Genomic DNA, 27,891 nt, shown 5'->3' with positions numbered 1-27,891 from the left:
GCCTTACAAGATATTTTATTTTTTTATCTTTTGAAATATACTTATACTAGAAGTGCTCCCACCCAAAGAGAGAGAGAGAGAGAGAGTGCGTGTGAGTGTGAGTGTGTGCGTGTACGGCAAACGTTGGCCTCTCATTTAATCAATTGCCGACCGCGTTCTCTTTAAAACAGAACCCCGAGGCAAATTAAATTCTTCTCTCCTGGATTCTTAAGAGGCACTGATAATACTTGTGATTGTTGTCACATTTGCCAATTTACTTCCCCAAACCGCACAATGCATTTTCAAAAAATAACACAGGATTCTCCTCTTCTGGTGCTAAAAGGGGGCAAAAGCAGCAAGAATAAAGCTTTAATGCCTGAGCATTCGGATATTTGATTAGATAATACTGCTTCATGCAGCAACTGCAGTGAAAATATCTCGGATATTTGAAGTTAGTATCCAGCAGAAATGTCTGTCCGACATGTCAAAACCAAAGTGAGTGTGCTACCACCCAGAAAATTAAGGCCAGCAAAGGAAGATGAAGCCAGAGAATCAAACATCCAATTTACCTGAATTTCGGAACAGACTAGCATTTTCTATGCCATAAAATGTCATAAACCCAAATTGTAGAGCTAAACAGGATTGCTAACCGATAAAACATGTGACAAAATTAAGATGCCAGGGGCAGTCACTTGAACAAAAGGGAGGAAAGTCTAGATAATATCCTGATCTATGCCTTAATGGCATACTTTCTCTCAGTGGGAAGTACATCTCCTTTTTCTTCTCACGTTCGTTCTTCAATGAAGCCTGTAGTTAGAAGGACAGAACTGTTAATGCATGGATGTAGATGTTCACCATATAAATGATCATTAATCCACAAAATGAAAAAAACACTAGAACAAGAGAGACAAGATTCTTAGTTCTACCATCACTTTTAGGTCTGGAGAACATTTACACAATGGCATAAGTCACATAATTAGAATGCCTCAACAATGTTAACTAGGTCAAGTGCATTTCAAATGTCATGGAATATATGCTAGTTCTCTTTTAATGGCATGGAATATATGCTATGTGTGAGCAGCTGAAATGTGCGTGACCATGCTTCTGAATCTGCGGGATTACAGAACAAGCTATAAAACATCATCTTAAGCAAGATATGATTACCATGGTACTTCATCTTTTTGTTTAAAAAAAAAATTAAGGAGCTCTACTGAACATGGATGTTCCATAGTCTATAACGATACAACATGCATTTTTATAACAATTATAAAATATTATAACAAATGACTCATGTTATTTTTATTGCGATATCATTCATATACATGTCAATAAAGATGTTTAAATTTATGGTCATAGAATCTAACTAGGATTTTTGATTCGAGTTCAACTCTTGACCCAAAGTTCAATTTTAAGTCAATCATTTATCATCCATTTGAGTTGGATTGATCAATTCTTAGGTTAACCCTAATCTAATTAGATTAGCATAGATTCGGTCAATCATGACTCAAACCCTAATCAAATTAGATAAATAATAATTTGATTATCCTCAATTAAACATAATTTCTAATCAAAATAGAACCACGAATTTGATTTAATCTATAATCGTTAATTCTAATCACATTAGAACAATGAATTATAGTTAAAAAAAATTCATCGACAAAAATCCTAATCCATGTCTGATGTATCCTTTCCATGATCAAATTTTTTCTGACCCCACACATATCTCGGGTAACAACCAAGATGGAAGACCCACAATGGTGAGTGACCAATAACATAGTGGTCAGCCCTTGGATCTTATGTGAATGCATCAAATGCAAAAATCTTAAGTCTCGGTAATGTACATCCATATGTAGCATTCTAAGGCTCCGCGTATCACATGCATTGAATTTCAATTTTATCAAAAATTAGATTATTGGATCTAATCTTAAACTTATCTCACAAATCAAAAGATCATGAAATTTCATATCCAAAATTCGATCATGGATTGATATCATTTATCATTTACAAAAATGCATCAAGAACAAAACATCAATCAGAAAATCTGATTTTGACATAGTTTGAACTGAATCTAATCCATATCACAAAAATAACATGAAATTTGATTGAATCAATCAAAGATAGCTCTGATATCACTGTTGGATTTCGATGACGTAGTGAAATATAAATTTTAAAATTTTAACATGTATTCAACAACTGAAAACAGAGTTTAATAATTAAACTAGACCATCGGAACATAAAATCCAAGGAACCCCTTGATGATTACAATCAAATATCAAAAACATACATATCAGGAAGAGATCGGAAGCCATATACCAATGAGAAGACCATGATCTGGTAATCTTGAGACCTCCATGAGACTCTAAAGTAAAATCTCTTCAACGGTGATCCACATGGGACTGATCAGGGCCCTTCCCAATTCATCATGGTGCTGCAGTCTTCTTTGCAAGCTCGCTGCCAATCATCCTTCGCAAGAACTAGTTGCACCACAGTTTGTATACCTTCATGACCTCTACTAAGACCTCTTTAGGAATCCTTTCACAAAAGATCACACTACATAAAAATTAAATCAAATATTCAACACTTGAATAATCTAATTTTAAGACAAGCATCTCATGCTTTCCTTTTTCTCTCATCCCTTCCTTTCCACTTTTCCTCTCTCTTTTTCTTTATCTTTTTTCAAATTTTTTTCTATCAATTTCTTCTCATTCCAACACCAACACTCAGCCAAAATTAGCATGTAAACCTGGTTGTAGCGCCCCCTTTAAATAGGAAACAAGGGGGGATACCATGGGACACCAACTTTTGGCGTCCCTTAATTCTTACACGCTTTCATTTAATTTTAACATGTAAACCAAAGAGATGGCATAGAATAAAAGGTGATTGACCAGCAGAAGAACTCTTTCTCTACCTGAAAAAATTAAGATGCCAACTCTTGGCATGTGGGATAAGGAGAAGGGCGTGAAACAAAGAGTCCTTAACAATAAAGGCTCTTCCATATTCAATGCACAATAGGAGGCGACCCATTTAATTTTATGGCGTGTGGTTTCCTTGCCAGAGAAGGACTCTTCCTTCTCTTCTGTGCCTATAATTCCAAGGGTCATCAGATGACATGATGAAATAAAAGAAATGCATAGAAATAATGAAAAAAATTAAGGGTCCAACATGAAATGGACCCTTCCATTACAATGCACAAAAATATGGGCACCCCTTATTTATTTTGGCATGGAGTTCCTTCTTAGAGAAGGACTCCTTCTCCTCTTCCATACCCACATTATCCCAAGATGCCATCTGATGGTGCATAAATCAATGGGATGTGTGAAACATGGTAAGAAAATTAAGAGACGTTGTTAAGAATGACTCTTCCTTCTTAGTGCCATAAATTAAATGGGCATGACATATTTTGTGCGTGTGGATATGATGTGGAGGAGGTTTATTCACATGAAACTCTTTCATTAAAAACCAGATAAACCACCTATTAATTAGATGGTTCAAACCCAATCACATTAGGTTAAGGCAACAAGATAAGATTTAGCACAAACACATTTGCACTGAATCCAATTGAAAAATTGGGTTAATTCATGTGCTAACAATTCAATTAACCCATTAGATTTATAATAAATCTAAATAGATTAGATCAAGATCAAATTCCTATTGTGTGTAACCTATTGGATTTCAAATCTAGCCAGTAGTGGACCCAAACTCATGACATAATCCTAATCCGATTAGATTAGGTCAGTTCAAGAGTCTCAATCAACTAGGATCCTTCCTAATTGATTCTTAAATTAAACTCTTTTAATTTTGACCAGTTCATAAGTCAAGATTGGCGTCTAGCAACTGAAAAAAAAAATAGATAGTTCAAAGCATGTATTTTAAAATTTTTACAGTGAAATAATAAAAGATTAAATATTTTAATCTTCTAAACATACCTTAGATCAGATCTAAACTATCTTTAAGGATCTATGATATAAAAAATTTACATAAAAAATCAAAAATAAAATCAAAAACTGTATCGATCACATCGATGCCCTGAATTTGATCTAACCTTTAGATTATGTCAGTAGAGTTCAGAACTCATCACCTTTTCATGGGTTGATGATCTCTGCTGTTGATAAGTATGATATGAAACTCTCACTAATGTCGAATAGCCACACAAGCGTCTGGCCTCTACGGATAGTCCACATGAAGCTCCTTGGATCAATCAGCCCTCCGCGGGAGTGCTAGCTCGCGCAGTCGGCTTCTGTTGGTAGACTAACTTGATCTCCTTCTTCGATAATCTTGAATCTTTCTGATGTCGAAGATGGATCAGAGAAGGATGTTGGATGGTGGAGAAAATTAGATGAAGACTCTCTTCTCTTTAGTTTTTTCCTCATCCAAAAATCTAGAACAGTTCTAGGTCTCTCACCCAAGAGGAGAACGGTCTCCTCTTTTGTTCACGCCAAAGAGGAATGAAACCCACCCAATCCTCACATCCCAAAGGAGTGTTTTTGACCCTCTTTCTCTTTGATATTTCATGGAAAAAGGCTCTCCTCTTTTTGTCCATGAATTTATGGCCTTTTTATGGTTGTCGCACAAACCTGATAAAATAAGATAAGGGCTGGAGTTTGTTACAATTCAAACTCTTTTGAATTTCAATTCAACTCTAACTTTTTCTCACCCATATCAAATTTAAAGGACTTACCAAAAAAAATTAGGTATGAAAATCAGTTAGAAAGACCTCCTTATCTCGTACACAATAGACCCCTTCAAAAGCAACCAACGTGTGGAAGGATATGGATAAGGTTTTAAGTTGAAATTCAAACTAATTTGAATTCAAATCAAAACCAACCAATTTCTATCCTTAATAGGAGATAAAAGAAGGATTATTTTTTGATTTTTTTCATATACAAATTGATTTTATGCTGTGAGAAAAGTCGTGAGACAATTTAGGTGGCACAAGGGATAGAGTCCTACTCATTTGGGACTCTAGGGTTTAACCACTTGGATTTCTTTCAAACCCAATCCAATTAGATCCAAATAAAATATGGTAAACCTAATATAATTAGACTCTTATAATCTTAATTAAATTTTATCAAATCAATAAATTAATTGAGCTATAGATCCGATCAAATTAGGATTATTTCTCCCTTACCGATTGGGTCATCTCATAACCTAATCAGATTTGACCAGATTGAATCAAATTCAATCAGACTTGATCCAAACTTTAATGCTCAATCAAATTGAGCTAATTAGTAATCTAATCACTAACTAATCTTTCATAAATGATAGAGTCCAAGTCTAGTGGGATTTTTCTCTAAAGTCTCCATCCAGTGAGACTCTTCAGTAGAGTTCCCATCTAGTGGGACTCTTCAGTAGAGTTTTCATTGACTGAAACTCTTTAGATTAGCCATATGATCAGAGAGAAACTTTTAATATGTATGACCCCATAGGTTTGAACCTAGATCGATAGCACAGGAACTGATTCTTGTACCAATCAGAGTAACCATCTAGCAATGGTACCTGATGTCCGGATAGGCCGAATGTATGCTAAGCAATACTCAAGAACCTATTTGAATATAGTTATCGTATAATTCATCTCTTTGACCCAAATGCTCAAGGTGACTTAGGGTTTAACTGCCAATCCTGATATGGTCATCCACATTGTATTTCAATTTTTAAAATCCATCACGTGGATTATCCCAGTCAATATTTTACTAAATTGAAACACACTGTTACATTAATTCTTACTTATTTGGAGGGATCAATTTCATCTTGATTTACACACCGATTTTACAAGTACTTGACTATGTCCAGAAATCTTTTATTGCTAAATTAAAAATTTAAATAATCCGGCACCAAAGCATAGTGAGTTGCTTGTAAGTCACCATGGTGATCTTAGGTCGGAGGGATACTTATACCTATATTCCTTCGGAGTGACTCTTGACAGCAGAGGCTCCAAAGTTGGTCATGTTCTGTAAACTGTACTCTTATATTTCACCTGCATGCCATACCAGCATCTTCATGCTCTTTGGTTAAGAGGACAACCAACCTATATGGCACACAGCGACCTATACTTGATATGTCTATCGTCCTAGTAATAGTATATCATTTGGTCACAAACTCATTTAAGGACTAAACGATATATCCTCCTATATCGAATCAAATAGTCCTAAGGACTTCATCACATAATAGGAGTTCAAAATGAGATGTACACAGTGATAAAAAATCAAATAATATTTATGAATTTAATAATTCATATACAATTACAATGATAAGCACAACCGTCAACAGACTGACGATTGACTTTGGGATACAATTCCTAACAACTCCCACTTGGACTAAAACCAATCGGTGCAAAATTGTATACCCATCTTTGATTTGTAGTCTTCGAACTCCTTGACATTGAGGGTTTTAGTAAATAGGTCGGCTAGGTTCTCTTTTCCGACGATCTTCTGAAGCTTGAATCACCTCGATCTATGATCTCTCGGATCAGATGGTAGTGGCGCAGAATGTGCTTTGTCTGCTGATGTGACTTTGGTTCCTTCGCTTGAGCAATGGCACCAGTACTGTCGCAGTACAACAAGACAGGACCATCAAGGGAGGGTGCCACTCCGAGCTCATTGATGAACTTTCGCAGCCACACAGCTTTCTTCGCAGCATCAGATGTCACGATATATTTCACTTCACAAGTAGAGTTGGCCACAGTGTGCTACTTGAAACTTTTCGAGCAGATTGCTCCACCGTTCAGAGTATAAATATATCCCGACATATTTTTTCTGTCATCATGATCTGACTGAAAATTGAAGTCTGTAAATCCCACAAGTTTTAGATCGAATTCTCCATAGATAAGCTACTGATCTTTAGTATTTCTCAAATACTTAAGGATGGTCTTTACGACCTTCCAGTGATTCTCACCTGGATCAGACTGATATCTGCTCACTACTCCTAATGAGTATGCCACATCCGATCATGTATATGTCATGGCGTACATAATAGATCTCACTACCGAAGCATATAGAATTCTACTCATATGCTCTCTTTCTTAAGGAGTTGTCGGATAATCACTCTTCGAGAGAGAAATTCCTTGGCCTATTAGAAGATAGCCTTTTTTGAAATTCTCCATACTGAACCTTTTTAGCATAGTATCAATGTACGTCGACTGGGATAATCCAAATAATCTTTTAGATTTATCTCTATAGATCTTCATCTCAAGGATGAAGGATGCTTCTCCCAAATCTTTCATAGAGAACTGTGATGACAATCAAACTTTTATTCCCTGTAACGTAGGGATGTCATTCCTGATTAAGAGAATGTTATCGATATACCAAACAAGAAATATAACCACAGAGTTATTAATCTATTTGTATATGCAGGGTTCCTCTCCATTCTTAATGAAGCCATACGTTCTGATCATTCTATCAAAACACATGTTCCAACTCCAAAATACCTACTTAAGTCCATAGATGGATCTTTGAAGCTTGCACACCTTAGACTCATCTATGGATGTAAACCTTCAGGTTGTATCATATACACCTTTTCTTCTAGCTCTCTATTTAGGAAGACTATTTTCACATCCATTTGTCAGATTTCATAGTCTAAATATGCTGCTATCACAAGCATAATCCGAATAGACTTGAGCATTACCATAGGAGAAAATATCTCATCATAGTCAATACCATAACGCTTACAGTAACTCTTGGTAACTAGATGGACTTTATAGGTTTCCACCTTTTCATCTGTGCCTCTCTTCTTTTTGAAGATCCACTTACACCCTATAAATTTTATCCCTTCAGGTGGATCAACCAATGTCCATACATTATTGATTTTCATGGACTTCATTTCGGATTTCATGGCTTCCAGCCACTTATCAGAGTCAAACCTCTGCATCGCATCCATATAGGTGATCGAATTTCATTGTTCTCATCAAGTTCAACTGGATCCCCATTTCGGACTAAAAAATCATAGTATCTATCCGGTTGATACGGTACTCTACCAGATCTCCTTAAAGATGTTTCTACAATGGGTTTCAGAGTTGATCTAATCAAATCCAACTTTATGGGTTTACTACATGTGTTGGTTCTTCTACCGATCGAACTTTATCAAGTTTAATCTTTGAGGCATTAGTTTCTTCACCAAGAAATTTTTTTCTAAAAAGAAAGCCCTATTGCTGATGAACACCTTCTGTTTGTCAGCAAGATAGAAGTAATATCCCTTGGTCTCTTTTGGATATCCTACAAATAAATATTTGTCAGACCTAGGTCCAAGCTTGTCAGTTTTCAAATGTTTGACATAAGTCGGACATCCCCAAATCCTCAGGTGAGAGAGTGCTAGCTTACGTCCTGTCCACATCTCATGTAGTATTTTTCTTATTGATTTACTCAAAACTTTATTTAAAATATAACAAACCGACTCGAGTGTATATCCCCTAAAAAAAATCTGTAAACTTACAAAGCCCATCATGGACCGAATCATGTCTAACAAGGTTCGATTCCTCCTTTTTGATACACCATTATGCTGTAGTATTCTAGGAGGGGTCCATTATGAGAGAATTTTATTCTCTTCTAAGTATGTCAAAAACTCACTAGAGAGGTATTCTCCTCCTCGATCAGATCGAAGAGTTTTAATACTCTTTTCAGTTTGTTTCTCTACTTCATTACGAAATCGTTTGAATATTTCAAATGATTCTGAATTATGTGTCATTAAGTAAACATATCCATACCTCGATAGGTCATCTATAAATATAATAAAATAATAATATCCACCTCTGACACTAGTGTTCATAGGTCTATATACATCAGTATGTATCAGACTTAGAACTTTACTGGCTCGCTCACCTTTTTCAATAAAAGGTGATTTGATCATTTTTTCAAGAAGACAGGACTCACAGATTGGGAGTGATTCATAATCATTGACTTCGAGGACTCCCTCTTGTATCAACCTATTTATTTTGTTCTTGTTAACATGACCTAACCTATAATGCCAAAAGTAGATATCAAAGACATCACTAATTCTAGGGCGTTTGTTGAATATGTACATTGCACTTACAAGTTATGATAATATGTAAATATCATTGTTCATTTGTCCATTCAACACATCAACATCATTCATAATGATATTAAAATTATTTTTATTTATTAAAATTTCATAACCGTATATGGTCAAAAGGCCTACAGAAGTAATATTCAATAAAAAGGAAGGTCAAAAGTGACATTCACTTAGAATAATTATATTAGACTTGAATACAAGCTCAATAGTCTCCAATGCTAGAACTAAAACTGATCTTCCATCTCCAACATTAAGGAACCTTTCACCTTCTTCAAATCTCTTACTGACCTGTAGACCCTGCAATGAATTGCAAATATTAAAAGGGCTTTCGGTATCTAATACTCAGATAGTAGATTCATAAATTGAAAAATTATAAGGTATTATCATATAATTATCTTATCAGATCAGATCCAGGAAGACAATGTATTGAGGATAATTTTTTTTCAGTGCTCCTGCTTCTTGCAGTAAAAGTATTCTGCCTGACTCTGGTCAGACTTGAGTTTCTTGATCTGACTAAGCTTAGTTGCTCCAGCACTTTGCACCTTTTTCTTGTTCTTCTTGTTCTTTTTTTTCTTTCTTAAAAGATCGACGTCCAGAAGAAGACCCTCCCACAACATTCACCGACTCAGTTTGGAGCTGGTGATCCTTCTCAAAGTTTTGCAGTAACCCCAGCAAACTGTGGAGCTTTGTCATTCAAAAATGAGTAAGAAAAGGGAGGTAGGACTTGGGCAGAGAGTTTAGAATAGCATCTTTTCTCAACTGCTCATATAGGAAAAAGTGAGCTTGCTTAGGCACTCAATCATCTCAATCATATACAATACATGATCAGTGACTGATGCTCCTTCCCTCATTCGAACATTAAAGATGGAACAACTAGTCTTGTGCCTCTCAACATCATCGGGTGTGCTAAAGGACTCGTTCAAATTTGTAACAAATCCTATGGCTGAGCATTTTCGAAACAATGGCTGAACACATCATTCATCACCGCCAGCATAATACAACGAACTGTAGTTCGATCGTTGAGCCACTTCTGATAAGTATCTTTGACCATGCTACGCGCATTCAGAGCGGGCTCCTCGGGTACTGGATCTATCAATACATACAAGATCCGTTCGTACTCTAGGACTATTTTGAGCTTTCGATACCAGCTATCGAAATTTGATCCCATCAATTTATCACTATCTAATAGTGATCGGAGCGACAAGGTGGTGACCATAACTGCAAAAGAAAAATCAAAACTTCATTAGTATATGAATTGATTAATCCTAAAGATATAGATTTTAGTCTAAAAGTTCTTCCACTATTTTATTCGAATTGATAGCCTCTACCTTTAATTCAAAAAATTTCACTAATTCTTTAATGGGTACTAGAATCCACATGGACTGCACATGGGTCCGAGTGTAGCTCGGCCAACCCTTGTGTACCCACAGATAGGCTCTTAACTAATTATTTCATCAAATAATTTTTAGTATTCAATTTTGTCCCATACACCTCTTCAGCAGGCATGTGGCGCCTCCACTGAAGGTTCTGATTTGGTCCAACTATTAACATGTCAGAATTTAGTGTATCTAACAAATGAGTGACCAGGTCCGAGTGTGGCTTGGCCAACCTAACCATCATCAGAAAGACACAACTAAAACAATATATTATGAATGATAATTCCAACAGCCAGATGAGCATCAAGCGTGTGGTGCCTCCAATGATCATCTAAACCATTAGACTCATTATCACCCAACTTAATGGGAGGCTATGATTTAGTTATCACCATAACTATTTCATTTTAGGGACCTAACAATTTTAGAGGATTTAATTAGTTGAATTGAGAGATGAGATGAGACTTGATCAGTTAATCATAATCCTTTCACTGACTTCATCAAGTTAGATTTAAGAAGATCAGGCATAAGCTGGTCCAGCTAACCAGTCATGAATCCTCCTACTGGCTTCACCAAGTCATAAAGAGGACTCAAGACAAGTTGAACTAGGGATACCTAAATCAGTCATACTGATTTTCTAGTTAGCATGGGTCAACTCCAATCATTAAGTGATCTAATCAAAACATGATTCACCATGTTGGCCAGGTAAGTGAGATCGATGGGAGGAATATGTCATTAACTTGACATAGACTCAATCTATGCGAGTAGCTCTCAATTAATGACCATCGATCAAAGCTATCAAACTTATCTTAGACACCAACTGATTAGTCATTTTCAATTAGATCAACTTATAGACTTGGATTCGATCATGGAGCTACGATCAAAATTCATATTGGTCTAATCAAAAATATGGACTGGACCAACTACAACTATTGAAATTGATCAAGATAAAAAATTGATCAAATTAGAATTAACTTTTAATTAGATTTGATCAATTACTAACATAGTATATTATCAATGATTTCTAATCCTAGGTCTAACCCAGTTAAATGGACTTGACTCAAGCTAACCCATTAACCCATGAGTTATGAAATTAATGCCTTAGATCTTTGATTCTCAAATGTAGATCGCTTAATTCTCAATTAAGTTTTGGGCTGATATGGGTTCAGGTTTGGTGTTTGAAAATAATTTTTAATTTTATAAAATATTTTTACAATCAATCATCTAATGATCAAAATTTTAATTTTAAATTTAATATATATTATTTTAGATTTAAAATAAAATTTTAAAAATTTTTTTATTATTCATCATCATGGAAAAGATCGTGCAGCATCCCTACACACCATAGGAGATCCCATCGAATGGATAAATAGGATAGTGAAATCCTGATTTTTTCTATGATCGAACGGCTATGAGGATCTATCCAGTCAGATTACTATGCTACTCAGATTCAAAATTAACTATTTAGATCTGATCTAAATAATTAAAATCATATTATATATAAAAATTCATGTCATAAGAAATCCGACTCTGATACCAATTGAAGGAAAAAATAGATAGTTCAAAGCATATATTTTAAAATTTTTATAGTGAAACAATAAAAGATTAAACAGTTTAATCTTCTAAACCAACCTTAGATCAGATCTAAACTATCTTTAAGAATCTATGACATAAAAAATTTGCATAAAAATCAAAAATAAAATCAAAAATTGCATCAATCACATCGATGCCTTGAATTTGATCTAACCTTTAGATTATGTCGGTAGAGTTCAGAATTCATCATCTTTTTATGAGTTGATGATCTTCACTATTGGTAAGTATGGTATAAAGCTCTCGCTGATGTTGAGTAGCCACACAAGCATCTGACCTCTACGGATAGTCCATACGAAGCCATTCGGACTGATCAGCCCTCCGCGGGAGTGCTAGCTCGCATAATCGGCTTTTGTTGGCAGATCTGACTTGATCTCCTTCTTTGATCATCTTGAACCTTTTTGATATCGAATATAGATCAGAGAAAGATACTGGATGATGGAGAAAATCAAATGAAGAATCTCTTCTCTTTAGTTTTTCCCTCACCCAAAAACCTAGAACAGTTCTACGTCTCTCACCCAAGAGGAGAACGATCTCCTCTTTTGTTCATGCCAAAGAGGAATGAAACCCACCCAATCCTCATATCCCAAAGGAGTGTTTTTGACCCTCTTTCTCTCTAGTATCTCATGGAAGAAGGCTCTCCTCTTTTTGGCCATGAATTTATGGCTTTTTTATGGTTGTTGCACAAACCTGATAAAATGGGATAAGGGCTGGAGTTTGTTGCAATTCAAACTCTTCTGAGTTTCAATTCAACTCCAACTTTTTCTCACCCTTATCAGACTTAAAGAGAGACTTATCAGAGAAAATTGGGTATGAAAATCAGTTAGGAAGACCTCCTTATCTCATACACAATAAATCCCTTAAAATATAGCCAACATGTGGAAGGATATGGATAAGGTTTTAAGTTAAAATTCAAACTAATTTGAATTCAAATCAAAACTAACCAATTTCTATCCTTAATGAGTGATAAAAGAAAATTTATTTTTTTGATTTTCTCATATACAAACTGATTTTTTGTGGTGAAAAAAGATGTGAGACAATTTAGATGGAGCAGGGGATAGAGTCCTACTCATTTGGGACTCTAGGGTTTAACCTATTGGATTTCTTTCAAACCTAATCCAATTAGATCCAAATAAAATATGATGAACCTAATCTAATTAGGCTCTTATAATCTTAATTAAATTTGATTAATTAATAAATTAATTGAGCCATAGATCTGATCAAATCAGAATCATTTCTCCCTTACCGATTGGATCATCTCATAACCTAATCAGACTTGATCAGATTGAATCAAATTTAATCAGACTTGATCCAGACTTTAATGCTCAATTAAATTGAGCTAATTAGTAATCTAATCACTAATTAATCTTCCATAAATGATAGAGTCCAAGTCTAGTGGGACTCTTCTCTAGAGTCCCCATCCAGTGGGACTCTTCAGTAGAGTCCCCGTCAAGTGGGACTCTTCACCAGAGTCTCTGTTGATTGGGACTCTTTAGATTAGCCATATGATCAGAGAAAAATTTTTAATATGTGTGATCCCATAGGTTCGAACCTAGGTCGGTAGTACAGAAACTGATTTTTGTACCAATCAGAGTAACCATCTAGCAATGATACTTGATGTCCGGATAAGCTAAATGTATGCTAAGCAATACTCAAGAACCTATTTGAATATAATTACCGTATAATTCATCTCTTTAACCCAAATGTTAAAGTTGACCTAGGGTTTAACTGCCAACCCTGATATGGTCATCCATATTGTATTTCAATTTTCAAAATTCATCACATGGATTACCCCGGCCAAGATTTTATTAAATTAAAATATACTGATATATTAACTCCTACTTATTCAGAGGGGTCAATTCCATCTTGATTCACACACCAACTTCACAAGTACTTGATTATGCCCAAAAATCTTTCATCGTTGAATTAGAAATTCAGGTAGTCCGACACCAAAGCATAGTGAGTTGCTTGTAAGTCGCCGTGATGATCTCAGGTCAGAGGAATACTTATACCTATATCCCTTTGGAGTGACTCTTGATAGCAGAGTACTCCAGAGTTGGTCACGTTCAGTGAAATGTACTCCTATATTTCATCTGCATGCCATACCAGCATCTCCACGCTCTTTGGTTAAGAGGACAACCAACCTATATAGCACACAGTGACCTACACTTGATATGTCTATCATCCTAGTAATAGTATATCATTTGATCATGAATTCATTTAAGGACTAAACGATATATCCTCCTATATCGAATCAAATAGTCCTAAAGACTTCATCACATAACAGGAGTTCAAAATGAGATGTACACAGTGATAAAAAATTAAATAATATTTATTAATTTAACAATTCATATACAATTATAATGATAAGCATAACCGTCAATAGACTGACGATTGATTTTGGAACATAATTTCCAACAGCAACATATCATGACTATCCGAAAGATTTGAAATTTGATGAAAATATCAAAATTATCTTTCCGTAGTGAGTTATCGTGTAATTCAATCCTTCGATCACACAACATCCCGAAAAGACCATGGGTATGAAAATATATCAAGCCCAAATACCTATCTATATGTATCTCGATCCGATGATGATGACTCGATTGATGAACTAATAAAAAATTTTTTTACTGTTCATCTCTGCTTTGATCAGAGACTCTCAGAGTCATCATCCTATGAGATCACATAGGATGTTCTCTCCTCCTATAAAGAGTGATCGATTTCTTATTGACCACTCACAATCTTCATGCACACTTCATCATATCTAGAATATCCCATATATATCTTAAAATAGTGTGCCAAGGAATAAACCAAAGTAAGGATCCACGTACACAAGGTACCATGGTGATCTCAGGTCAAAGGATCACATGCACCACTCTCACTGAAGAACTATTTGTTGACATGATGTAAGGCTCTATCAGATGTTCTTTCTGTGGGTCAGTTCAGTGAACTCATTCTCTAATGAGCACTTACATTCTTATATTAGTGTCATCACACAAGTGATTATGAGATCAACCATCCTCTCCATCGAGCATACATAGAATGTACCAGTCTTATTGGTATCATCGATCTCCGACTCGATGATCCAATAACTGAGAATATTTTAGATTGAAACTATCAAGATTTTAGGTCTCACTGACATGATCTCATCATGATCCTAAAATCATTGCCTTTATTTATAAGATTTATCATAATCATAAAAATATAATGCAGCAAATGATAAAACACAATACCTCATGAATAAAATAACTAATGTCATGCAAATGAGCAGGAAGATAACACAAAAAAGTTTCTATCACATCCTCATGTGATTGGCTTGTAGGATACTATTCTTTCAATCTCTCACTTGCACTAGAGCCAATCGCCCCTGTACCTGATGTCCATGCAATCAGGATAGCGAACACACTGCTGCTGTGTAAGGCTTAGTGAACTGATCCTATTATACTATTTTTTATATGAACTCATTTTATCATCAAATCGTGAATGAGATGAAAGTATCTAGGATGTGCTTGGGTACCTAGTGAGATCACATCCAACTCAGTGATGAACCTTTCATCTGGCAACTTTTCTTAGCAATCTTTACTAACAGCAATTAATTGAGTCAAACACAGTTTACTGTTTGAAACTCTTTCAATTCGCTGCCTCTCTAGTACTTCTCAAGTACTTTGAGAAAACTTTTCACAATTTTCAAAAGATCCTATCATGGATCTGTCTGAAATCAATGATTATGCACAAAACATAAATCACATCAGGCTTGGTACACTGAATATATGGGTAAGTAAACTCTTTTACACCCATTCATGTTGAACACCTTCAACATAAAATTCATGTACCTAGACTAGGACAAGCCAAACATCCACTTACATCTATCACTATAGATGCCAAGTATATTGGATACTTAACCCAAGTCTTTTCCATGAAAATATTTGTACGTCACTGATCGAGTACAATATTGGGACTACCTTCCCAATATGCTGTATGTCAACCACATACATAACAAAAATTAATGACTCCCACTTATCTTTTTGCACACACACATGGTTGATCTATACTTGATAAAGTCAAATATTTTGACTATCTAATCAAAAATAGAAGTATCTACTCCTCAATGCCTGCTTTAAGTCCATAAATATATTTACCCTCCCACTAAAGATAAATTTTTTAGATGGTGTGTGGCAATAGCAAAAATTCATATTGACATCCCTGATAGTAACCTATTCAGTCATATCCATAGGTGCTTCAATCATAGTCTATATTTGATTGATGTACAGAGAGTCCATTTCAGATATCATGGTTTCAAGCCATCTGTCAGAGTTTCTACTCATGATGATTTTCAAATAGATCCAACAAACATCATTCTCAATGACATATGGTGTATAGTCATTTTCAATGACAAATTCATATTTGAGTGATATATTACGCACTTAGATTGACCTTCAGTGAGGAGGTGTATATCATGGTTGTGCCTCATCAATGAGCATATCTGGTCGAGGATCAACTTGTGGACACTCCACAAGTTAGGATAGTTCATAGGTTTTGAACTTCTCAAGTTCAATTATCCTCCTATTGTCCCCTTCTTAGAAAAATTTTTTTCCTAAAAGGTGGCATACCTACTGATAAAACACTTTTTATCCAGTAGGATGGAAGAAATAGTATCACATACTACTTCTTTTAGGATAACTTATAAACATATATAAACCTATTTTAGTATAAAACTTATGTACATCAACTCTTTTCACATAAGTTGGGCAACCTACCTCTTCCATATCTCATATAGAGTGCTAGTTATAGATTTAGATGATATCTAATTCAAAAAAAAAATATACAGTAATTTCTAGAGCATTTCCCCAGAATGAGAATCAAAATTTATGAAGTATATCAAAGAACACACCATATCTTATATGGGGTGTCTATCTCTGGATCGAGATATTATTAGTCTTCGAACATCCATATCTTCAAAACTTAATACCTTGCTTGCCCTGAAATATGTAACCATCACATATTTATTTTTTATTCTCATCAATATGAAGAACAGCATCATTGAGTGATAGAAACATGAGACCATTATTATTAATCTATAGCCATAAAATTTATCAGAAAGAGAGTAACATTTACTCTTTATATTAATTTCAAAACTATGCTGCAAAAGCAAAGATTTGAAATAATATTTTTAATAAATTTAGACATATTACAATGATCTACTAGTTTCTAAACCTTTCTAGAAGGTTATATATAGGTTCCTATAGTCTCAGTATGAATGGACTATCCATTAGTGCCAAAAGGCAAGTAATCACCCTATTTCAGCTTTATAGGTTCAGCAATACATTGCCTAAGTAGAACCTATATAAGGTATCACATATCCAAAATTTTAAAACTGAAATACTCAATGATAATTAGTTTGTATCATATACAAATTATTAGCAGATGCAACTTTTGTATTCTGCTATTGCTTCATATTTGCAAGATAGTTCTTACAATTAATTTCTAATAATCATCATTTCTGTAATAATAATAGATATCATAGTGAAGACATTCTTCATCTTCTTTTTTTCAACCATTCCATGATATTCAGTTAATTTTAAAAACAAATTCATGCAATGATGGTGAAAATGTAAATGTGTATATAAGAACATACAAGGACTATCCATGATGATATGCACAATTTAGGTGAGAATTTTATCTAATTGTATCTTCCACTATTTTAGCGAATTTCATAGTCCTCAAATATAAAAATAAAAAATCTATCATCAAGTTTCTTAGTAGGATTGAGATCTCAATTCTTCATAAAAAATCTTGTGGATATCACAACAAGCTCCTATGAGTTCAAAGATAAATAATTCTTTACTAATTTCATCTCACACAACTCTCAACATAACTTTTGCGTCTAAAATACTTATAGCCTTGTGGATAGCACAACAAACTATAGTATTTTAGTTAAGTCGTACACTTTAACTCTATATAATCATATCTGAATAATACTACCCTTGTGAATAGCACAACAAGGTAGTACTACCAAAATATGCCATCAGCATCACTAAATCAACATCATATCAAATTCTATAGCAAATTTTGTGGATAGTACAACAAACTCACTACAGTTTTTAACATACTCTATTGACTTAGTATGAGCTAACTACCATTAGCTTCATTATGCACCAAGATAGTATCAAATCAGTCCCCACAGCAAGCCTTGTGGATAGCACAACAAACCTACCATGGTTCTTGACATAATACTAGCTTAGCATGAAGGCATAGGTAGTGTTCTTAACACTTCATCATTTTGACTTGATATTATTTAAATAAAGGACTTAGGTCTCATGCACATCCAAAATATATATAATAAAATATATCATATATAATTTTAAATCTAACTACCAGCATATAAAAGCATAAAAAGAAAATTTAATAGTTATAAACTTTAAAAAAAATTATTCGAGCCACAAGATGATCTAAAGGTCTAACCCTAGGTGCATCATAGATTGAACCATCTCATAGTCAATCTTAATGTACCTCTGCTCTCCAATTGCCTGGTAGTCTAATCTTTATTTCCATGAAGTCTATTATGAATGCTTGATCTTTATTTGAAAATAGAAAGAAATAATTTTTATCTATTCTCAAATAATTTTTTTTTATTATTTTACATCAACATGTAAAAATCCCAATCAATAGTTAAAAATATACAAAAAAAAAGTACAACTGATAATACAATGCATCAGGGGCTCCCAGCTTCTTTTGCAACTCTTGTAGATGCATTTATATAATCAGCTAATAGGAAAGCATTCATGCATACATCCATCACATGGATATTCCATAGTCCCTAACTATACAATATGTATTTTTATAATAATTATAAAATATTATAATAAACTACTCATATTTTTTCATTGCGATATTATTCATCCACATGTCAATAAAGATATTTAAATTTATGGTCATAAGATCCAACTAGGATTTTTTATTCGAATTCAACTCTTGACCCAAAGTTCAATTTTAAGTCAATCATTTATCATCCATTTGAGTTGGATTGACCAATTCTTAGGTTAATCCTAATCCAATTAGGTTAGCATAAATTCGGTCAATCATGACTCAAATCCTAATCAAATTAGATAAATGATAATTTTATTAATCTAAATTAAATATAATTTTTAATTAAAATAAAAATTATGAATTTGATTTAATCTATAATTATTAATTTTAATCACATTAGAATAATGAATTATAGTTTTAAAAAAAATCCATCAGCAAAAATCCTAATCTATGTCTGATGCATCTTTTCATGATCAAATTTTTTTCAGCCCTACACATACCTCGGGCAACAACCAAGATGGAAGACCCATAATGGTGAGTGCCCAATAACATGATGGTCGGCCCTTAGATCTTAGGTGAATGCATCAAATACAAAAATCCTAAGTCTTGACAATATACATCCATATGTAGCATTCCAAGGCTCTGCGCATCACATGCACCAGATTTCAATTCCATCAAAAATTAGATTATGGAATCTAATCTTAAACTTGTCTCACAAGTTAAAAGACCATGAAATTTTATATCCAAAATTTGATCATGAATTGATATCATTTATCATTTACAAAAATACATCAAGAACAAAACATCAATCAGAAAAACTGATTTGACATAGTTTGAACTGGATCTAATCCATATCACAAAAATAATATGAAATTTGATTGAATCAATCAACAGTGGCTTTGATACCACTGTTGGATTTTGATGATACAGTAAAATATAAATTTTAAAATTTTAACATGTATTCAACAATTGAAAACAGAGTTTAACAATTAAACTAGACCACCGGAACACAAAATCGTAGGAACCCCTTGATGATTACAATCAAATATCAAAAATATACGTATCAAAAAAAGATCAGAAGCTATATACCAATGAGAAGACTATGATCTAATAATTTTGAGACCTTCATGAGACTTCAAAGTAGAAGTCCTCCAATGGTGATCCAAATGGGACTAATCAGGGTCCTTCCAATTCGTCATGGTGTTGTAACCTTCTTTGCAAGCTCGCTGTCGATCGTCTTTTGCAAGAACTGATTGCACCACAGTTTGTATGCCTTCATGACCTCTACTAGGATCTCTTTAGAAATTTTTTCCCAAAAGATCATACCATACAAAAATTAAATTAGATATTTAACACTTGAACAATCTGATTTTAGGATAAACATCTCATGCTTTTCTTTTTCTCTCATCCCTTCCTTTCCACTTTTCCTCTCTCTTTTTTTTATCTTTTTTTAGATTTTTTTCCATCAATTTTTTCTCATTCCAACACCAACACTCAGCGAAAATTGGCACATAAACCTAGTTGTAGCACCCCCTTTAAATAGGAAACAAGAGGGGATACCATGGGATGCCAACTCTTGGCGTCCCTTAATTCTTACATGCTTTCATTTAATTTTAACGTGTAAACCAAAGAGATAGCATGGAATAAAAGGTGATTGACTAGTAAAAGGACTCTTCCTCTATCTGAAAAAATTAAGACGCCAACTCTTGGCGCATGGGATAAGGAGAAGGGCATGAAACAAAGAGTCCTTAATAATAAAGGCTCTTCCATATTCAATGCACAATAGGAGGCGACCCATTTAATTTTATGGCATGTGGTTTTCTTGCCAGAGAAAGATTCTTCCTTCTCTTCTGTGCTTATAATTCCAAGAGTCATCAGATGACATGATAAAATAAAAGAAATACATAGAAATAATGGAAGAAATTAAGAGTCCAACATGAAATGGACTCTTCCATTTCAATGCACAAAAATATGGGCATCCCTTATTTATTTTGGCATGGAGTTCCTTCTTAGAGAAGGACTCCTTCTCCTCTTCCATACCCACATTATCCCAAGGTGCCATCTGATTGCACACAAATTAATGGGATGTGTGAAACATGGTAAAAAAATTAAGAGACTTTATTAAGAAGGACTCTTCCTTCTTAACGCCATAAATTAAATGGGCATGACATATTTTGTGTGTGTGGATATGGTGTGAAGGAGGTTTATTCACATGAAACTCTTTCATTAAAAATCAGATAAACTACCTATTAATTAGATGGTTCAAACCCAATCACATTAGGTCAAGGCAATAAAACAAAGTTTAGCACAAATACATTTGCACTGAATTCAATTGGAAACTTGGGTTAATTCATGTGCTAGCAATTCAATTAATCCATTGGATTTATAATAAATCTAAATAGATTGAATCAAGATCAAATTTTTATTGTGTGTGACCCATTGGGTTCCAAATCTAGCCAACAGTGGATCCAAACTCATGACATAACCTTAATCAGATTAGATTAGATCAGTTCAAGAGTCCCAATCAACTAGGACTCTTCCTAACTGATTCTTAAATTAAACTCTTTTAATTTCGATGAGTCCACAAGTCAAGATTAACGTCTAGTAATATGTCATGACTATCTGAAAGATTTAGAATTTGATGAAAATATCAAAATTATCTTTTCATGGTGAGTTATCGTGTAATTCAATTCTTCGATCATACAATATCCCAGAAAAGCTATGGATATGAAAATATGTCAAGTCCAAATACCTATCCATATATATCTCGATCCGATGATGATGATTTGATTGATGAATCAGTAGAAATTTTTTTTACTATTCATCCCTACATTGATCAGAGACTCTCAGAGTCATTATCTTATGAGATCACATAGAATGTTCTCTCCTCCTACAAAGAGTGATCGATTTCTTATTGACCACTCACAACCTTCATGTATACTTCACCATACCCAGAATATCTCACACACATCTTAAAGTGGTGTGCTAGGGAATAAACCAAAGTAAGGATCCATGTACACAAGATACCATGATGATCTCAGGTCAAAGAAACACATGCACCACTCTCACTGAAGAACTATCTGTTGACATGCTGTAAGGCTCCATCAAATATTCTTTCTGCGGGTCAGTTCAGTGAACTCATTCTCTAATGAGCACCTACATCTTTGTATTAGTATTACCACATAAGTGATTATGAGATCAATCACCCTCTCCATCAAGCATACATAGGATGTATCAGTCTTACTGGTATCATCGATCTCCGACTCGATAATGCAACGACTGAAAATATTTTAGATTGGAGCTATCAAGATTTTAGATCTCACTGGCATGTTCTCATCATGACCTTAAAATCATTGCCCTAATCTATGGAGTTTATCATAATCATAAAAATATGATGCAGCAAATGATAAAATACAATATCTCATAAATAAAATAACTAATATCATGCAAATGAGTAGAAAGATAACACAAAAAGTTCCTATCGCATCCCTATGCGATTGGCTTGTAGGGTACTATTCTTTCAGATCCTAACTAGATACACCAAATAAATTGATATCAAGTAATATTATTTCGTCTAATAGATAATTACAAGTGCTTCTCTCATTCTATGACCTAGCATATGTTTAGTTGATTCCCCTTATCGCAAAAAAGTGTGAATAAAATGACGCATATCTGGGAAGCATGCATACTTCAAATCATATGTCATGTCCAAGTTGGATACTGAAACCTGCTAGATACTGCTTGGGTATACGTCTGATACTTGTGGAAAGTAGAATATTTTTCAGCATTAGAAAAACACCGTGGATCCTTCCTAGATACACTTGAGATACTCCCCTTTACCTCCAAATATGAGAGGGAAATGCTGAATGTGTCAATTTTGTAGTCTATGACTTCAATATTTTACTATGAACAATAGAATGCAGTCTATGAATTTTTCTGATTAACTGATGAGCCTATAAAAGTTGATATCCATTAAAGTGTGGAGTTTGTATTATTTTGATAACTTACTATGCTTTATAAATGACTTTTACATACATACATATGTATATATGCAGGTCAGGCAGTGATAGATCAGCGAGTTCAGTATGGGATATATATAAAAATATTATAGGAGATTGACTGATACTTACATATGCATGCAAGCAAACACACATGCATTAATCAAGGAAAATGTTAACAGATGTCCTTGATGCAACTGTTAGGGCACTATCTTTGTTACAATCAATAACACCTTTACTATAATTAAGCACTAAAAAATTCACTCATGCATATAAACATCATGCTATATTATTTCTCCATCAACCAACTACCTACATCTCAAAGTCAATCACTACCTGATCACATATCTCACTTCACCTAATGCTTCGCATTATGCAGCTAGGTAACATACATTTGGGGAATAATAGCTGGCAAATTTGAACATTGAGCCAATCACAAACTAACCCCATATAGCCCACATACTTTTGGTTCTTCCAAAAGGGATAAGTAATCACAAATAACTGATGCCAAAAGAAGGTGTGAGATATCAAGTACTTGAGAATGTTTTAAGCATAAATATTCTTTAAGGAACAGAAAAAACTAACATTTCAAACACCTAACGATCAAGGAATCTTATTTAGCCAAGCCAATAACAAGAAAAGGGGAATCATGGCTTGATAAATAAATTCTTCCATGTGTCCAATGACAAGAAAACACAACACTCAATGGGCTTAAGTTTTGATCTATAAGAAAATGCTACTTGAGAAATAAAACAGCAAGCGATATTACCATTACAGGATAGCTATAATGCCAGATTTGTACTCACCAAGCCTAAACCCCTCACCTTTTCGACCCAACACCATCGACCCCCTAGTGATTATCCAATTATTTCATCAAAACTCGATGCAAAGCAAAACTATACATGCCATAAAATTTAACAAAAAAATCTCGCTAACTGGTAAATAATATTGGTAAGAACTATGGAGGAAAAAGGTATCCAAGCAAGAACTTATATAGAACTAAAAAGGGATCTTTTCCCCCTCTTTACATAACATTTGAAAGGAAGGGAGAATTCAGATCTGAAAGGAAGATAGAAGATAGGTGATGACCTGGTGCTTGGTGAGGCGGCGACGAATGGCGCGAGTCTTCTTAGACCGGAGATCGAGAAGCTGGTACTTCTTCTTCTTGTTTGCCTCCCTCAGCACCTGCTTCTGCTTTTGAGAGATCATTGTCAGCACCCACACGATCGAAAGCCTCACCACCTTACTGCCAAACTCAAAAAAGAAACACTGTGAGTGTCATCGCATGATGCAAATCAAATGCTGAGATGAAAAGGTCTCGAAAGATTACATCTTGGAGAGCTTGTTGGGGGTGCCATCGGTGACCTTCGCAATACAGAGGAGGGCGAGCTCCACCTTGACATCCTTCGACTAGGTTAGGAGCTCCATCTTGGACTTTCCCTAAAGCTCATGGACCTTAATCCTCACTGTCATAAGAAGGAGATAAGATAGAATGTGAGAGAAATGAAAATTGAAAGGAATTGGAATGGGAGATAGCAGAATGAATTCTTACCTATTGGAAGTAGATCGAGACCTCTTCTTCTTTCCCCCTGGTCGAGCTCTCCCTCTCATGGCTCGGATGAGACAAACCTTAGAAACGATGGCACAGGTCCAAAAGAGCGGAATGAGAGCTCTTAAACTGCAAGGAAACCTCAGAAATATCATTAAATATGAGTAATTCTTTGTGCACTACCAGTGGTGTAGAAAATCTGACATGGAGTGCTCCGCTTCCTTCGATTGGACTACGTAGCTACCGCTTCCTAATGCATATTTAATACATGCAAGTTAGTATTTTCATTTAAAAATTTTATATAATAAAAATATCTCTGTCCAAAATTATGACATCCCTTCACAGAAAGCCTTTTATTACTTTCTGATATTTTGTATGATTTTCTGTGAGTGACTTTCTGTGAATATATATGACTTTCTATGAATATATATTATTTTTTATGAATATATATGATTTTTTATGAATATATATAATTTTCTGTAAATTTCTGTAAATATATATAACTTTCTGTGATTTCATGTGAACATATATGACTTCCTGTGAATATATATGACTTTCTGTGAATATATATGATTTTCTATAAGTATACATGACTTCTTGTGAATATATATAATTTTTTATAAATATATATGACTTTCTGTGAATATATATAATTTTTTTGTGAATATATATGACTTTTTGTAAATAAATATGACTTTCTGTGAATATATATGACTTTTTGTGAATATATATATATTCATAAGAAGTCATGTATATTCATAGGAAATCATATATATTGACAGTAAGTCATATATATTCATAGAAAGTCATATATATTCATAAAAAATCATATATATTCATAGAAATTATATATATTTATAGAAAGTCATGTGACAAGAAGTCATATATATTCACATGAAAATATATAACAAAAAATCATATATATTTATAGAAAGTCATATATATTTACAAGAAGTCATATGATGGAAAGTCATATAAGATATCAGAAAGTTATGAAGGATATTTTCATCATATAAAATTTTTAAACGAAAATACTAACCTGTAGGCATTAAATGTGCATCGGGAAGTGGTGGCTACGTGGTCCAATCGAAGGAAGCAGTGCACTCCATGTCGGATTTTCTACACTGCAAACGATGTACAAAGAATTTCTCCATTAAATATAGCTGATCATGGGCCGGCCCTCGGTCCTAAATTATGTTCATTTGTGGTCGGCCTTCAGCCCAAGCCTATTTAAAACTCAGAAAAATTCTTTGTACACCACGGGTAGTATAAAAAATTCAATATAGAGCACACCGTCTTATCTGATTGGTCCATATAGCTATCACTTTTCAATATACATTTAATGCTTACAGTTTTATTTTTTTGTTTGAAATTTTAAATGATAAAAATACTCATACTCTTTAAAAAAAATTATAACATCTTATGTCATATTATGACATCCTGCGTGCAGGAAGTCATAATTTGACATAGGATGTCATAATATGCTATAAGATATCATAATTTTTTTTAAAAAATACAGATATTTTTATCATTCAAAATTTTTTAACGAAAAAATAAAACTACAGATATTAAATACATATTAAAAAGTGATTGGACAAAAATCCCCTCCTATGTTATGATATCTTGGGTCATATTATAACATTTTACGTGCAGAAAGTCATAATTTGACATAGGATGTCATAATTTTTTGAGCCATATTATGACATCCTGCATGCAAAAATTCATAATTTGATATAAGATGTCATAATATGCTGTAGACTATTATAATTTTTTTAAAAGAGAAGGGGTATTTTCGTCATTCAAAATTTCAAACGAAAAAATAAAACTGTAAATATTAAATATGCGTTGAAAAGTGATGGCTACGTGGATCAATCACGTAAAATAGTATACTTTATGTCGGATTTTCTACACTGCCCGTGGTGCACAAAGAATTTGTGTTAAAACTTAATATTTTCTGCACCTAAATTCGGCCCATGATCAGCTTGAATCAGAAACCCTAATTTCTATGATGGGCTTGGGCTTGAGGTGGGCTTTTTGCTAGGTACTTCGAGAGAGGTGAGTGAGTTGAGATCATTGACATCTAGCCATGCACACGAAAGGAAAATGGATGGATGTGATTCATCTAATCAAAAACTATTTTTACTATTTATTGATGAATGGAGCTCGTAGGAACAAACACGTGTGATAGGTATGGTGCACCGGTGCATGGTGCATAGTGCATGCAGCTGAATAGGGTATAATTTGTCCTAATACAGACACCATGCTAGTCCCAAGACCTGTCAAAATATATTTTTTGATGAATACGGATTGAGGGGTAAGACATAGCAGTAATCCTCAGCACTAATGGAGCCCTAGAGACCCAGAAGAGAGCACTGGGTATTGGAAGCCGAGAATTGCTACTCGGATGTTCTTAATAGAAGAGGATCAAGTTCCATGGAAGGTATGCAAGTTCCTGTAATATGAATATCACATGCTCTACAGCAAATAAACCATAAAAGGATATATCCTCATGGAGTCCATGAAACCATGCACCGGAATTGTCAAAAATAAGAGCGCATCACCCTAAGATTGTAGTTGCTGCACCTGATAGAATAAAGAAGACCAATTAAACATCCTGCATAGCTGGGCAAACCTTAAAACCCTCCTATATCGTATCATTCAATGATAACTTTTCTCTTGCTCTCTAGTCCCTGAAATTTTTAGGGAGTGCTTGGTTCGCAACCGGAATCAGAATAGAAATGGAAATTAGAATGATTTGGAATCGAAATCGAAATGACTAAATTTTTTGAAGTGTTTGATTCGTGAGCAGAATCAAAATCGGAATCGAAATTGAAATAAAAATTTGAATTCATAGAGGAGAGTAGGGATTGAGTTCTATATAGATTGAGTCATTTCCATTCCATTCTAGAATCGAAATCAGAATGGGACTCATTTCAACCAATGGTTACAATGGAAGTCACCTATTCTGATTCTGATTCCAGACCTCTACTCCCCCCAACCAAATATCCCCTTAGTTCCACACTATCCTCTTCTTGTTAGAATTAATTTTGTTGGAAGGATTGAACCTAATTAGAAAAATTGTCTAAATAAGGATCCAGGGATATTATGCCTTAGCATATTCTTCGTATTTCTTGATATTCCTTGGCATATTCTAGTTATTCCCTGACTATATTTGGGTCTACATACCTGTATTTATAGGCCCCTTGTATGCACTCTTAAAAGTATGAAAAAAATAAGAAAAATATTTTTTCTCTTTATTTTCATCATGGTATCAGAGCACTCAGGTTCTGATCCATTTCCCCTTCCTTCCCTATCATAGTTTTTTTTTTTTTGGAACCACCTCCCTCTTAATCCAAATCATTGTCGTCTCTTCCCTTCCGTTCTGTCCCCTTCCGTCACCCTCATCACCCAGTAGATCAGCCCCACCGCCGCCATCCAAACCGTTCTTCATCTTCCCCTTCTTCATCTTCCCAACGAACCCTGCCGCATGCTTCGCCGCTCCGCTACAATCCGATGCCGGGGTAACCTGTGCACTCCGACGCACACCTCGATGCCGCCTCTCTGCCTCCAT

The 27,891-nt window shown here is 34.4% G+C and overlaps 1 pseudogene; it reads right to left on the bottom strand.

Moving 5' to 3' along the window:
- On the bottom strand, positions 1-27,891 carry LOC105034112 (large ribosomal subunit protein uL29-like; annotated as a pseudogene).

Source organism: Elaeis guineensis, chromosome 10 (genome assembly GCF_000442705.2).
Source record: "Elaeis guineensis isolate ETL-2024a chromosome 10, EG11, whole genome shotgun sequence".
In the NCBI taxonomy this organism is placed as follows: Eukaryota; Viridiplantae; Streptophyta; class Magnoliopsida; order Arecales; family Arecaceae; genus Elaeis; species Elaeis guineensis.
The sequence above is the reverse complement of the archived record's forward strand: the minus strand, read 5'-3'. Positions and strand labels throughout refer to the sequence as shown.